At 47.9% G+C, this 13,213-nt stretch overlaps 1 protein-coding gene and 1 non-coding gene across 2 annotated transcripts in view; both read left to right on the plus strand.

Annotated features, from left to right (window-relative positions):
* LOC126297841 (cAMP-specific 3',5'-cyclic phosphodiesterase-like) overlaps window positions 1-13,213 on the plus strand; it is a 1,751,676-nt gene that overhangs the window by 1,218,408 nt on the left and 520,055 nt on the right. The gene's annotated exons all lie outside the window — the stretch shown is intronic.
* On the plus strand, window positions 3,323-3,397 carry Trnas-cga (transfer RNA serine (anticodon CGA)). Its single transcript has one exon. It is a non-coding gene; the product is annotated as a tRNA-Ser (tRNA).

Here is a 13,213-nt window from a genome sequence, read left to right on the forward strand (position 1 = left end):
TTAAGTGTTTCATTTACTAATCTGATTCCACCACTATCACCTAATCCGACTACATTCCATTATCCTCGTTTTGTTTTTGTTGACGTTCATCTTATATCCTCCTTTCAAGACGTTGTCCATTCCGTTCAACTGCTCTTCCAAGTCCTTTGCTGTCTCTGACAGAATTACAATGTCATCGGCGAACCCCAAAGTTTTTATTTCTTCTCCATGGATTTCTTTTGTTTCCTGTACTTCTTGCTCAATATACAGATTGAATTACATCGGGGAGAGGCTGCAACCCTGTCTCACTCCCATCCCAATCACTGCTTCCCTTTCATGCCCCTCGACTCTTATAATTGCCACATGGTTTCTGTAGAAATTGTAAATAGCCCTTCGCTCCCTGTATTTTACACATGCCACCGTCAGAATATGAAAGTTTAAATTCTGTAAATAAACTTGTTTAAGAACAAGTATGAACATTTAGTCCAGATCTGCAGTCTTATGGATACCGTAAGAGTTGTCTCTGGAGAATTATTTACTTGCCAGAATGAGATTTCCACTCTGAAGTGGAGTGTGCGCTGATATGAAACTTCCCGAGTTCGAGTCTCGGTCTGCGCACACAGTTTTAATATGCCAGGAAGTTTCATATCAGCGCACACTCCGCTGCAGAGTGAAAATCTCATTCTGGAAACATCCCTCGGGCTGTGGCTAAGTCATGTCTCCGCAGTATCCTATCTTTCAGGAGTGCTAGTTCTGCAAGGTTCGCAGGAGAGCTTCTGTAAAGTTTGGAGGGTGGGAGACGATATACTAGCAGAAGTAAAGCTGTGGGGGCCGGACGCGAGTCGTGCTTCGGTAGCTCAGATGGTAGAGCACTTGCCCGCGAAAGGTGAAGATTTGAGTAGTTCTACGTTCTAGGGGACTGATGACCTCAGAAATTAAGTCTCATAGTGCTCAGTGTTATTTGAACCATTTTTGAATCCAGTGGGCACACACCTTTGAGTACCCGATGGACGAATGTGTCAGCATTACCAATAGAGACGTCCAGTTGAGCAGTGAGTTATTTGATTGTGATGCGTCGATCACCTCGAGTGAGAGTGTCCTCCACCCATCGAAACTTCTTGAAAGTATAGGGGCTGAAGCGGGAATATTCCAAGATGTCCCACTGCAAATACAGCATTTTTTCAACCGATACTAGCCGAGAAAAAAAACTCTGTTGCATTACATAATGAACGCCCCTCGTAAAAACTTACTTGAAGTCATGAAAACTAGCGAAGTAAAAGTTGATATCACATGCAACAAAAGCTGGTTCCTTGACTTCCGGAAGGCGTTCGATACAGTTCCCCACTGTCGCCTGATAAACTAAGTAAGATCCTAAGGAATATCAGACTAGTTGTGTGGCTGGATTGAAGAGTTCTTAGCAAACAGAACACAGCATAAAACAGTTTCTGCAAAGTTTGGAAGGTAGGAGACGAGATACTGGCAGAAGTAAAGCTGTGAGGACCGGGCGTGAGTCGTGCATCGGTAACTCAGATGGTAGAGCACTTGCCCGCGAAAGGCGAAGGTCCCGAGTTCGAGTCTCGGTCGGCGCACACAGTTTTAATCTGCCAGGAAGCTTCAATTATTTACTTGTTGATTGTGTGGTGGTGGCTGCCGCTTGGTGTAGATGAGAGGCACGTGGTCCTGCGACCAGCTGCAGCGGCCCGTTCGCGATTGGTGGGATCCAGAGGCGCCGGCGGGCAATACGGCGAGCTTCTGCTGGCCGCGGGCCGCCGCCAGGCGCCTACTGCTGATTATCAAGCCATCGATCAGGCGCGCCCCACCGGACGTGATGCCGGCGCTCCGGGCCCCAGCCTCCAACCTCGTTCTCTGGCCTGCTAACCCTCTCGGGCCAGGCACGTACTGTGCTTCGAATCCGCAGGTGACGAGGCATCGGCACACTGACATTTTTCCAAAGTGGATTTCGGCACTCATTTCGGCCAAAGCAGTAGTACTTCCGTGCATTCTGCTGTTACGTTTGTGATAAGCGGCGGTAGACGACAGGGTTGTAGTCTCTCCCCGAGGTTATTCAGTCTGTATATTGAGCAAGCAGTGAAGGAAACAAAAGAATAATTCGGAGTAGGTATTAAAATCCATGGAGAAGAAATAAAAACTTTGAGGTTCGCCGATGACATTGCAATTCTGTCGGAGACAGCAAAGGACTTGGAAGAGCAGTTGAACGGAATGGACAGTGTCTTGAAAGGAGGCCTATAAGTTGAACATCAACAAAAGCAAAACGCGGATAATGGACTGTAGTCGAATTAAGTCGGGTGATGCTGAGGGAATTAGATTAGGCAATGAGACACTTGAAGTAGTAAAGGAGTTTTGCTATTTGGGGAGCAAAATAACTGATGATGGTTGAAGTAGAGAGGATGTAAAATGTAGACTGGCAATGGCAAGCGAAGCGTTTCTAAAGAAGAGAAATTTGTTAACATCGAGTATAGATTTAAGTGTCAGGAAGTCTTTTCTGAAAGTATTTGTATGGAGTGTAGCCATGTATAGAAGTGAAACATGGACGATAAATAGTTTGGACAAGAAGAGAATAGAAGCCTTTGAAATGTGGTGCTACAGAAGAATGCTGAAGATTAGATGGGTAGATCACATAACTACCGATGAAGTATTGAATAGAATTGGGGAGAAGAGGAGTTTGTGGCACAACTTGACAAGAAGAAGGGACTGGTTAGTAGGATATGTTCTGAGGCATCAAGAGATCACAAATTTAGCATTGGAGGGCAGCGCGGAGGGCAAAAGTCGTACACTAAGCAGATTCAGAAGGATGTAGGTTTCAGGAAGTACTGGGAGATGATGAAGCTTGCACAGGATAGGGTAGTATGGAGAGGTGCATCAAACCAGTCTCAGGACTGAAGACCACAACAACAACAGATGACGAAAGTTCGAGCTCAGGTGTCCACAACCAAAATAAATAATTTAATTATAATTACTTGCCAGGCTATTTCTTACTCTTGGATTAGAATCTCCTTTTATTTTGTCTCTTTCACTGTTGCACAGTTCAGACTACATAGCCATTTTCAATTGTTTGCATAAGCGGTACAACGGACACACTTTGGTTAGTCACAGATGGATTTTTGACGATGTTTGACATACCTACATTTCGACTGTAACCCAAATAGGTCGTTTCGACGGTTTGTGCAATACCACTGAAAATGGTTGCACACCCGAAACTCCAGTAGCGAAAAATACAAAATGTTGTGAAAACTGATCGCGAAGTAGAATATACAGTGTGATCAAAAAGTCAGTATAAAAAATACTGGCAGAAGTAAAGCTGTGAGTACCGGACGTGAGTCGTGCTTCGGTAGCTCAGTTGGTAGAGCACTTGCCCGCGAAAGGCAAAGGTCCCGAGTTCGAGTCTCGGTCGGGCGCACAGTTTTAATCTGCCTGGAAGTTTCATATCAGCGCACACTCCGCTGAAGAGTGAAAATCTCATTCTGGGAAAGTCAGTATAAATTTGAAAACTGAATAAATCACGGAATAATGGAGATAGAGAGGTACAATTTGACACACATGCTTGGAATGACATGGGATTTTATTATAATCAAATAATACAAAAGTTCAAAAATGTCCGACAGATGGCGCTTCATCTGATCAGAATAGCAATAATTAGCGTAACAAAGTAAGACAAAGCAAAGATGATGTTCTTTACAGGAAATGCTCAATATGTCCACCATCATAGTCGGCTTTCGGCCGTGGTCGCGTGCGGACCGGCTCCGCGCGCCGGACAGCGCACCGTAGTTTGTTTACTTCCGCGTCGCGGTATTTCGTGTTGTGTAGCGTCCATATCTATTGCACCTCATGGCGCACTGTTACCGCCGAGCGACAGTTAAAGTAACATTCCAAGCCGAACATGCTAGACCACGCGCTTTTGAAATTGAGCAATTCATTCGCGAAGAGCTACGTCTGGACCCTCAGGAAGTGATAGGTATTCATTTCTCTATCACTAGCAGCATCGTCTATATTAAGATGACGACGGAGGAAGCGTGTGCTAACGTAGTTCGACAACACGCACGCGGACTCAAGTTAAAACATTCTGACGGGCATATTGGAGAGGTGACGGTCGATCACGCTGGTTTCGGACTTCGAACAATCCGGGTTTTTGAGCTCCCTTTCGAAGTGCCGCAAGATGTGGTCGTGGAAGCTTTCCGACCCTATGGCAATGTTGTGGGGCACATCGCGGAGAAATGGCAGACATTCACGACATACAACGTGTTGAATGGTGTCCGCCAAATCAAAATCGAACTCTCCAAACATGTACCATCCTATCTGCTGATAGGTGGCGTCCGAGCCATCGTTATGTATGATGGCCAGCCGCGGACGTGTGCCGGTTGCGGACAGGAGGGCCATGTTCGGTCAGAATGTCTCCGCCGACGTTTGCTCCAGGTCTCGACCAGTGACTCAGCTCCCAAAGTGACGGCCGCTTCTTTACCAGATAGCTACGCCACAGCCGTACGCAGCCCCGATGCGTCACTTCAGGAAGCACCTCTTCTCCACCCGGCACTCCCCACTGGAAATGACGGTGCTGCCATGGCCTCACCGGCACCATCTCCTCTGACGGCTACGACACCACCAACTCTCCAGAGCTCGATGGACATCGACGCGAATGCGGTGCCTACCTCTGCCTTTCTTCAGACTGGCGCGACCTCGGACATCGAACATCCACATTCTGACTCAGAACAGCACCTCCGAAAGCAACGGTCGCCCAGAAAACGGAAGAAGAGGAGTCAAACGCCATCTGACGACACACTTCTTCATGTGGCATCACAGGCAGTGGAGCTGATACACGACAGTGATCTCCCTTCGAGCGTTCTGACGACAGGAGAGGCTGCTCCTGATGTCCCATCTGAAGAACGATCTCACACGAATATGACGGATTCCAAGGAGGGTGCCTCCCTGGACCCCACTACAGCAGCGTCGCTACAACTCGCCCTCGAGGAGTGTGACAGTCGCTCACCGTCTGTTCCAGTCTCCTGGGCTGATGATATCGACGAAGGAGCAGTTCGAGATGGTGGACCTCCCATCAGGCAGTGCCCCATGGAGGTGCCTGACCCACCTTCCAGCCAGTGATTACGACAACGGTGACTCCGTCAGATGTTACACGCCAGCCAGACATCTCTGCCGGAACATCTGTGCCAATGGTGGGAGCACGCCCCCAACATTACCGCATAGCGACGATGAATCTGGCCACCATTCGGGCCCCCCATAAACTGGCAATGTTCCGTGAGCCCATTTATGCTGCTGATGTCGACATTGCCCTCCTCCAAGAAGTGTTTGTCGCCGATTTCCATGCCCCCACTGGCTACGTGGCACACATCTCCCATGCTTCTGACAACGGTAGTGGAGTTGCCATCCTCCTCCGTTCTGGACTCCCTGCTGAAGATGTAGTGTACCTTGCTAATGCTAGGGGTATGGCTCTCACGCTGTTCGGCGTCCGTATCCTCAATGTATATGCGCCGTCCGGCTCCAGTCGACGTCGTGATCGACACACTTTCTTTGCTGACGAGGTAACGCCGCTGTTTGAGAGTCCCCTAGATGATATGGTCCTCGGTGGCGATTTCAACTCCACGCAAAGGCCTGAAGATCAATTACCGCATCATTCCCCTTGTGCGGCCCTCTCCGTCATCATCGACAGACTCCAGCTTGTTGACACATGGACAAAGGTGCATGGCACCCGTGCAGGTTTCACATATTATACGGCGAATTCATCTAGTCGTCTCGATCGTATATACCTCACACGTTCCCTTGCTGCCGACACTCGACATGCCGAAGTATGGCCTCTGGCTTTCTCTGACCATGACGCCTACATCTGCGATGTCGTCCTCGCCCGCCAACAAGTGTGGCACAGCCGCGGCTTGTGGAAATTCAACGTTTCCCACCTGACTGTCCCTGACTGCCGACGAATCGTTGAGGATGCGTGGGCCCTCTGTCATCGTCGTCGCCCCGCCTACGCATCCACCTTATCGTGGTGGGTATCATGCGCGAAACCAGCTCTGCGCAGGGCGCTGATAGGATATGGCAAAGACTTCAAAGCCTGGCAAGTGAGCACCATGGACTTTTATTATGCAGTCCTTCGTGACTGCACTTCGATGGCCTTCTCTCCTGATCGTCAGATGATGGTGCATCGTGCTAAAGCGCAGATCACTTCCCTCACGCGACGGCGCTTAGAAGGGACTCTTGTCAGATCCTGCACCCGTGACCATATGCCTCATGAAACGCCATCGATGTACCACCTTCTCAGGGAACGCCGACGTCGTCGTCGAACCCTCATCCACGATCTCACAGATGCGGAAGGACGACGACACACTACGCAATGCGACATTGGTCACGCTTTCTATTCTCTTTTCCGTCAACTGTTCGCTGCCGTCCCTCATCCCCCGACCTTAATTGAGGAGGTGGCAGCAATGACTGTCAACACCATGCCAGAGGATGTGGCTCAAGAACTTCAGGAACAAGTGACCTCTGATGAAGTCCTAGATGCAATCAAGGTGGGGGCTGCCAACAAGTCCCCTGGACCTGACGGCCTCCCCCTCGACTTTTACAAGTATTTTAGCTACCTTTTGTTACCTGCTTGGACGTCCATCTGTCGTGAATTGATGTCACCCACAACGATGATCCCAGCCACCTTCCTTGATGGGGTCATCATCCTGGTCCCTAAGCCACATGGGCGATCACGGATCTGTGATTACCGGCCCATCACTCTACTCAACAGTGACATGAAAATTTTCACCCGTTTGTTGGCCTCCCGCCTCAAGAAGGCAGCAAGATCCGTCACCTCCCTTGATCAGACTTCGTTGGGCGGTGACAACAACATCCATACGGCCCTTTGCCGTTATAGGGACATGATTGCGCTCGCGCGCTCGCGACATTTACCTGGCGCATTGGCATCGCTTGACTTCCGTCAAGCTTTCGACCGTGTCGACCATACTTTTCTGAAATCGGTCCTCCAACACATGGGTTTTCCGGTTCGTACAATCACCGTGGTAATGCGGCTCTTGAGCGGCGCAACTTCAAGAATACTCTGTAATGGTCGCCTCACCGCGCCTCTAGCGATCGAGCGCTCTGTCCGACAGGGATGCCCACTTTCCACGATACTGTATGCTTTGGCATTAGAGCCCCTCCTACAGGGGCTTCGCCAACGCCTGGTGGGCCTGACATTGCATGGGCACCGCTTCTGTTGTACAGCCTATGCTGACGATCTAGTCCTCTACCTCCGCAATGAAGACGATGTTCGCGCTGCTCTGACTTGGGTGACGACTTATGGGGAGGCATCGGGCAGTTCTCTTAACATTTCCAAATCGAAGGTTCTGCTCATTGGTGAGGGTCTACCAGAAAGATCTGTCGCTCCTCTAAGTGTGGCCACCAGCGTCCGCTGTTTGGGCATTGATTTTATGAATGACCTCCGTCGCTCAGCGGCAACCAACGGTCGACGTCTCCTACAAACGATCAGGGCTGGCCTTGTGGACCACCGGCTTCGATCCCTCGACATTATACAGCGCGCGCAATACGTGAATGTTTATCACGCCTCACGCATCCCCCATGTGGCACAAGTGTTCCCGGTTCCGATTACCCTCGCACATCGTATGTTGATGGCGATGGGATCCTTTGTCTGTGCCGGGATGTTATTTAAAGTTCAATATCCTCCCTTGCCCTCCCGCGGGAGCGTGGTGGAGTGGGCTTATTCCATGTGCCAGACAGAGTTACCGCACTTTTTGTTAGCTCCCAACTGAAAGTCTGGCGTCGCTGCCCGACGAGCCTGACCGGACTGCTTTTGCGTGAATACGCACCAGTCTCCATGTCAGCCCCGGTCATGTTATCCGACATTCCACCCCCCTTTTATCACTTTCGGTACTTCTTCTTTGAAATCAGTTACATTCTGCACTCCTTACCCCTTCTCCGTATACTCCAGACAAAGACTGTATACGACACCTTACAAATGTGTCAAACCCCCAACCCTATTGAACACAAGTTTCCCCAGATCATATGGCGCCGTGTGTGGAAAGCAGTGCATGCTGGTTACCTCGACACCAGCGTTCAGTCCACCTGGTATATCACCGTCAATGGGAAACAGGTCAACCAGTCTCGTTTGCACCGCATCCGCCTTGCTGACACACCACTGTGTGTTCACTGTGGTGTAGAGGACACGGACGCTCATCGGTTCTCATGTGGTCCGTCTGCTGACGTCTGGAGGCTCGCGCAGCGTATCCTGGCTTTCCTCACCCGATAGCCACCTGCTCAGATTATTTTCCTGACGCTTCTATTCCCGGATGTGATTCATTACCCCACAACAAAAACTAATGCCGTGAATTGGATACGCGGTCATACAGTCCGCTACCTTTTTGGGCCCGATGAGAAATCAGAACTAGGTTATTGGACGTACCTTAACGATCGACATTGTGCACTTGTTCGCAACCCCAGATACAAGCAGTTCTTTTCCAATTTTCTACGGAGCGCTTTTCATGACCCGCCTTCCAGCTGGAACGTCCAAGCCATGAGATGCTGATGCTTTTTTGCCGATATGATGTTCTGAACGTACTACACACGGAATCCCCACTAAAATTTCGAGAAGACACGTTTGGATGTTCCGCCAATCAGACGGCGCAAGCGACTCCTAGAATTCTGGTGCAACGACTGCCATAATACAAAAAAAAATGAATAAATAAAAACATACATACAAAAAAAATAAAGAAAACAAAAATGCAATACAATAAACTAAAAAAAGTTCCTGTTCACAACAAATTTCATTTTTTTATCGCTACTCTCTATGTTTCTTCCCCCCTACTTTCTTCCTTTCCTACACCTTTGCAGTAATAGGTTCGTTGTTTTGGAATAGGTGTAGATAGGTGCCAACGCCTGAAGAGGTGCATTTAATTTTATTTTTTTGTTAGAATACAAGTGGCGGTGGCAAATAGACATTTTTTTTTTTTGTAGTTTTTCCTTTCCTGTCCAGATAAATAAAAAAAAGGGTAACGTCTAAAAAAAAAAAAAGTTGGTAGAGCACTTGCCCGCGAAAGGCAAAGGTCCCGAGTTCGAGTCTCGGTCGGGCGCACAGTTTTAATCTGCCTGGAAGTTTCATATCAGCGCACACTCCGCTGCAGAGTGAAAATCTCATTCTGGGAAAGTCAGTATAAATTTGAAAACTGAATAAATCACGGAATAATGGAGATAGAGAGGTACAATTTGACACACATGCTTGGAATGACATGGGATTTTATTATAATCAAATAATACAAAAGTTCAAAAATGTCCGACAGATGGCGCTTCATCTGATCAGAATAGCAATAATTAGCGTAACAAAGTAAGACAAAGCAAAGATGATGTTCTTTACAGGAAATGCTCAATATGTCCACCATCATTCCTCAACAATAGCTGTAGCCGAGGAATAATGTTGTGAACAGCACTGTAAAGCATGTCCGGAGTTATGGTGAGACATTGGCGTCGGATGTTGTCTTTCAGCATCCCTAGAGATGTCGGTCGATCACGATACACTTGCGACTTCAGGTCATGCCAAAGCCAATAGTGGCACGGACTGAGGTCTGGCGACCTGGGAGGCCAAGCTTGACGAAAGTGGCGGCTGAGCACACGATCATTATCAAACGACGCGCGCAGGAGACCTTTCACGTGTGTAGCAATATGGAGTGGAGCGCCATCCTGCATAAATATCGTTCGTTCCAGCAGGTGTTATCAGCCAGGCTGGGGATGATGCGATTCTGTAACATATCGGCGTACCTCTCACCCGTCACGGTAGCAGTTACTGACGTTTTGCTGTCCAGCGCCATCTGTCGGACAGTTTGTGAACTTTGTTTTTTTTTAGGTTCTAATAAAAATCCATGTCATTCCAAGCATGTGTGTCAATTGTTACCTCTCTATCTACATTATTCCGTGGTTTATTAAGTTTTCAAATTTATATTGACATTTTGATCACCCTGGACATTAAAATCACTCGACAGTGGATACTTATCTGGATCGGACGACATACCTAAAAGACTTCACAGAGATTATGGAAAAGAATTTGGTCCCCTTTGGTAGTTCATCGCACCTCGCTGAAATAACAAGGGTAGCTAGCGACCTGAAAAAGCGTATCTTATTCTCGTTTTCATGAAATATCGTAAGATAGATGCTCATATATAGTTGACGTCAATCTGTTGTGGAATTATGGATCGTTTTTTATGCTAATTTGTTGTGATCTTTTTGGGAAACGAGAACATCTATCAAAATCAACACGGATTTCGCAAGCAGAGATCTTGCGAAGGGAAGGTCGCTCTGGTCATCCGCGAGATCCAGAGCGCCGTAGACGGTGTGGTATATATAGATGTCGTGTTCTTTGACTCGCGAAAGGCGTTCGCGGCGGTCCCGCACTGTCATTCAGTGGACAAAATACGAGCTTTCCGATCGTCGAACGACATTTGTAGTTCGACTCGGGACTTCTTGCAGATGCAGCTCAGCCGGCCGCGGTGGTCTCGCGGTTCTAGGCGCGCAGTCCAGAACTGTGCCACTGCTACGGTCGCAGTTTCGAATCCTGCCTCGGGCATGGATGTGTGTGATGTCCTTAGGTTAGTTAGGTTTAAGTAGTTCTAAGTTCTAGGGGACTAATGACCACAGCAGTTGAGTCCCATAGTGCTCAGAGCCATTTTGATGCAGCTCAACCTGTCGCTCTTAACGGAACAATGAAGACGATTATAAAGGTGGTTTCGGGAGAACCTCGACGAAGTGTGAGGGAGCCGTTACTGTTTTACAGCACACACAAATGATCTAGTGATTAACATCGGAAACTCCATAGGGCTATTCGTAGATGATAATGATGATGATTGTAGGAAGGTACGAGGCAATGTCACATGATTGCAGCGAATTTCAGGAAGACCTGAAGATGGTCGAGGATTAGTACAGGACAGACAGTTGGTTGTCGACGTAAATAGCTTTAACGTATTGCTCACAAATAAGAGAAGACATTCAGTATACGGTGATCGCGCGACAGTATTCGGAGATGCTCAACCAACTCGGTGGCAGGCACTACAATTGAAGCGTTGTGCATTATATAGCGGTTTTCTACTGAAATTCCGAAAGAGTGTATTCCGGGAAGAGTCGGTCAACTAGAAAATTAGAGCTCATACTGAGCTTTGCCGACAATCGCTCTTACCACGCACCGTTCGCGAATGGAACTGAGAAGCGGGGAACAGACAGTGATACCAGAACTACCCTCCACCAAACACTGGCAGGTGGCTTGTGGACTGGAGAGAGATATATAAAATAATACGATATTCTAATCCACGTTACGATAGAGATTGTGGCTTTAGACGACCACCTCAGTACTGTGCGTTTTGTTTTGGTTTCTGAAGGTGTGAAGTGACTCGATCGTGTGGTGGATACATTTTAATGGCAGCCTGTCTGATACGACTTTTCCTACTCACAGATAGAAATGAACTCGGCCCCAACCTTGCCTATAAAACTCAACATTGCCAAGTCCGGTAAAACCAGTGCTTTTTATTGTGATTTAAATTTCCATACCGCTGATAAAGGTACGCGCAAGGGACAGACAACGTAGGTTGTGCAACTGTTCCCATTTATTATTAAAAACTAACTGATCTGATGTGCTGTTTACAGACATTCTGAAGGCACTCAGCCATTTGAACCTCCAGAGTAATGCCAGTATTCTCGTCTGCTTCGTTTCACTTATTTACAAGGCTCAGATGGTTCAAATAGCTCTGAGAACTATGGTACTTAACTTCTGAGGTCATCAGTCCCCTAGAACTTAGAACTACTTAAACCTAACTAACCTAAGGACATCACACACATCAAATCCCGAGGCAGGATTGGTACCTGCACAGTTGCGGAATGAAGCGCCTAGAACCGCTCGCCCACAGAAGCCCGCTCTAGGCGCATCAGTCCGCAACTGTGCAGGTTCGAATCGTGCCTCGGGCATGGATGTGTGTGATGTCCTTAGGTTTAAGTAGTTCTAAGTCTAGGGGACTGATGACCTCAGATGTTAAGTCCCGTAGTGCTTAGAGCCATTTGAACCATTTTTGAAAGGTTCGCGCATACTTGTGCGAGGCATCCGGCACGTTTGCTAGTCGCACTGATCCATTACTATCACTTCATAGCGACAATGAGAGCCGCAGGGACAATTTACCGGCGGGTGGTGTTGCGCCGCGATATCGATGTTGACCCTGAACCTGCTGGCCGACATGTTTCAAATGCTAATCATTTCTACAGGACATACTAATGTACATGTTCTGTGAATATGAACATCCTATCTCTAGACGATCAAGGTGTTCTGTTTTTTTTCTGAACATGAGTGTAGTTCACATCTCCTTTATCAGCGAGAGTGTGACGGAGCGCCTTTCTGCTAGATACCTAGCCAGAATGAAAAAACGTAAATGACCTGCAAAGAGTAGAAGCTAAGGAAGCTTCTCGGATCATCTGTAAACTATGTTACCATCTGCCAGCGAGTAGCAAGCGAGGGTACTTCCTGAGCATTCTGACTTCCACACATACATAAGAGATGTGATGGTGTTCAACAAAATCCAGAGATCTTGCGTGCAGGCGACAGTTCTCATACACCTGGCTTTCTCGTATGAAGAGGCGGAACGATCCACTGGAATGCTGAGTTGCAGATAGTATTTGTGGCACACGCCATTTTCTATTCGTAGCCTTAGTATAAAATTCCAGCGTTTCAACCAGAACCTCGCCAAAATATCATTAATCTTCATGTGGAGACGGAGATGGCAACAATATAACACCACGAGGCGAACATAAATCTTATGCCCACGTCTTATGTTGTGGTTGGCAGGAGAGCCAACCGTGTTCCTAAAGGAGGCCGAAATGCACGCGTTTTAGCTCACGCAGGCTGGCGTGAGGTCTGGAACATGACAAGGGAATTAGAATTGAGAAAAACGGACGTAGCTGGTGGAATACTTAACTTTAATCCATTAATGAAGAACGTCGCTCTTTATGGTACATGATTCACAATATCAATAGTACGGATACTGGCGCCTTGCTAGGTCGTAGCAAATAACGTAGCTGAAGGCTATGCTAAATATCGTCTCGGCAAATGAGAGCGTAGGAGTCAGTGAACCATCGCTAGCAAAGTCGGCTGTACAACTGGGGCGAGTGGTAGGAAGTCTCTCTAGACCTGCCGTGTGGCGGTGCTCGGTCTGCAATCACTGATAGTGGCGACACGCGGGTCCGACGT

Source organism: Schistocerca gregaria, chromosome X (genome assembly GCF_023897955.1).
Source record: "Schistocerca gregaria isolate iqSchGreg1 chromosome X, iqSchGreg1.2, whole genome shotgun sequence".
In the NCBI taxonomy this organism is placed as follows: Eukaryota; Metazoa; Arthropoda; class Insecta; order Orthoptera; family Acrididae; genus Schistocerca; species Schistocerca gregaria.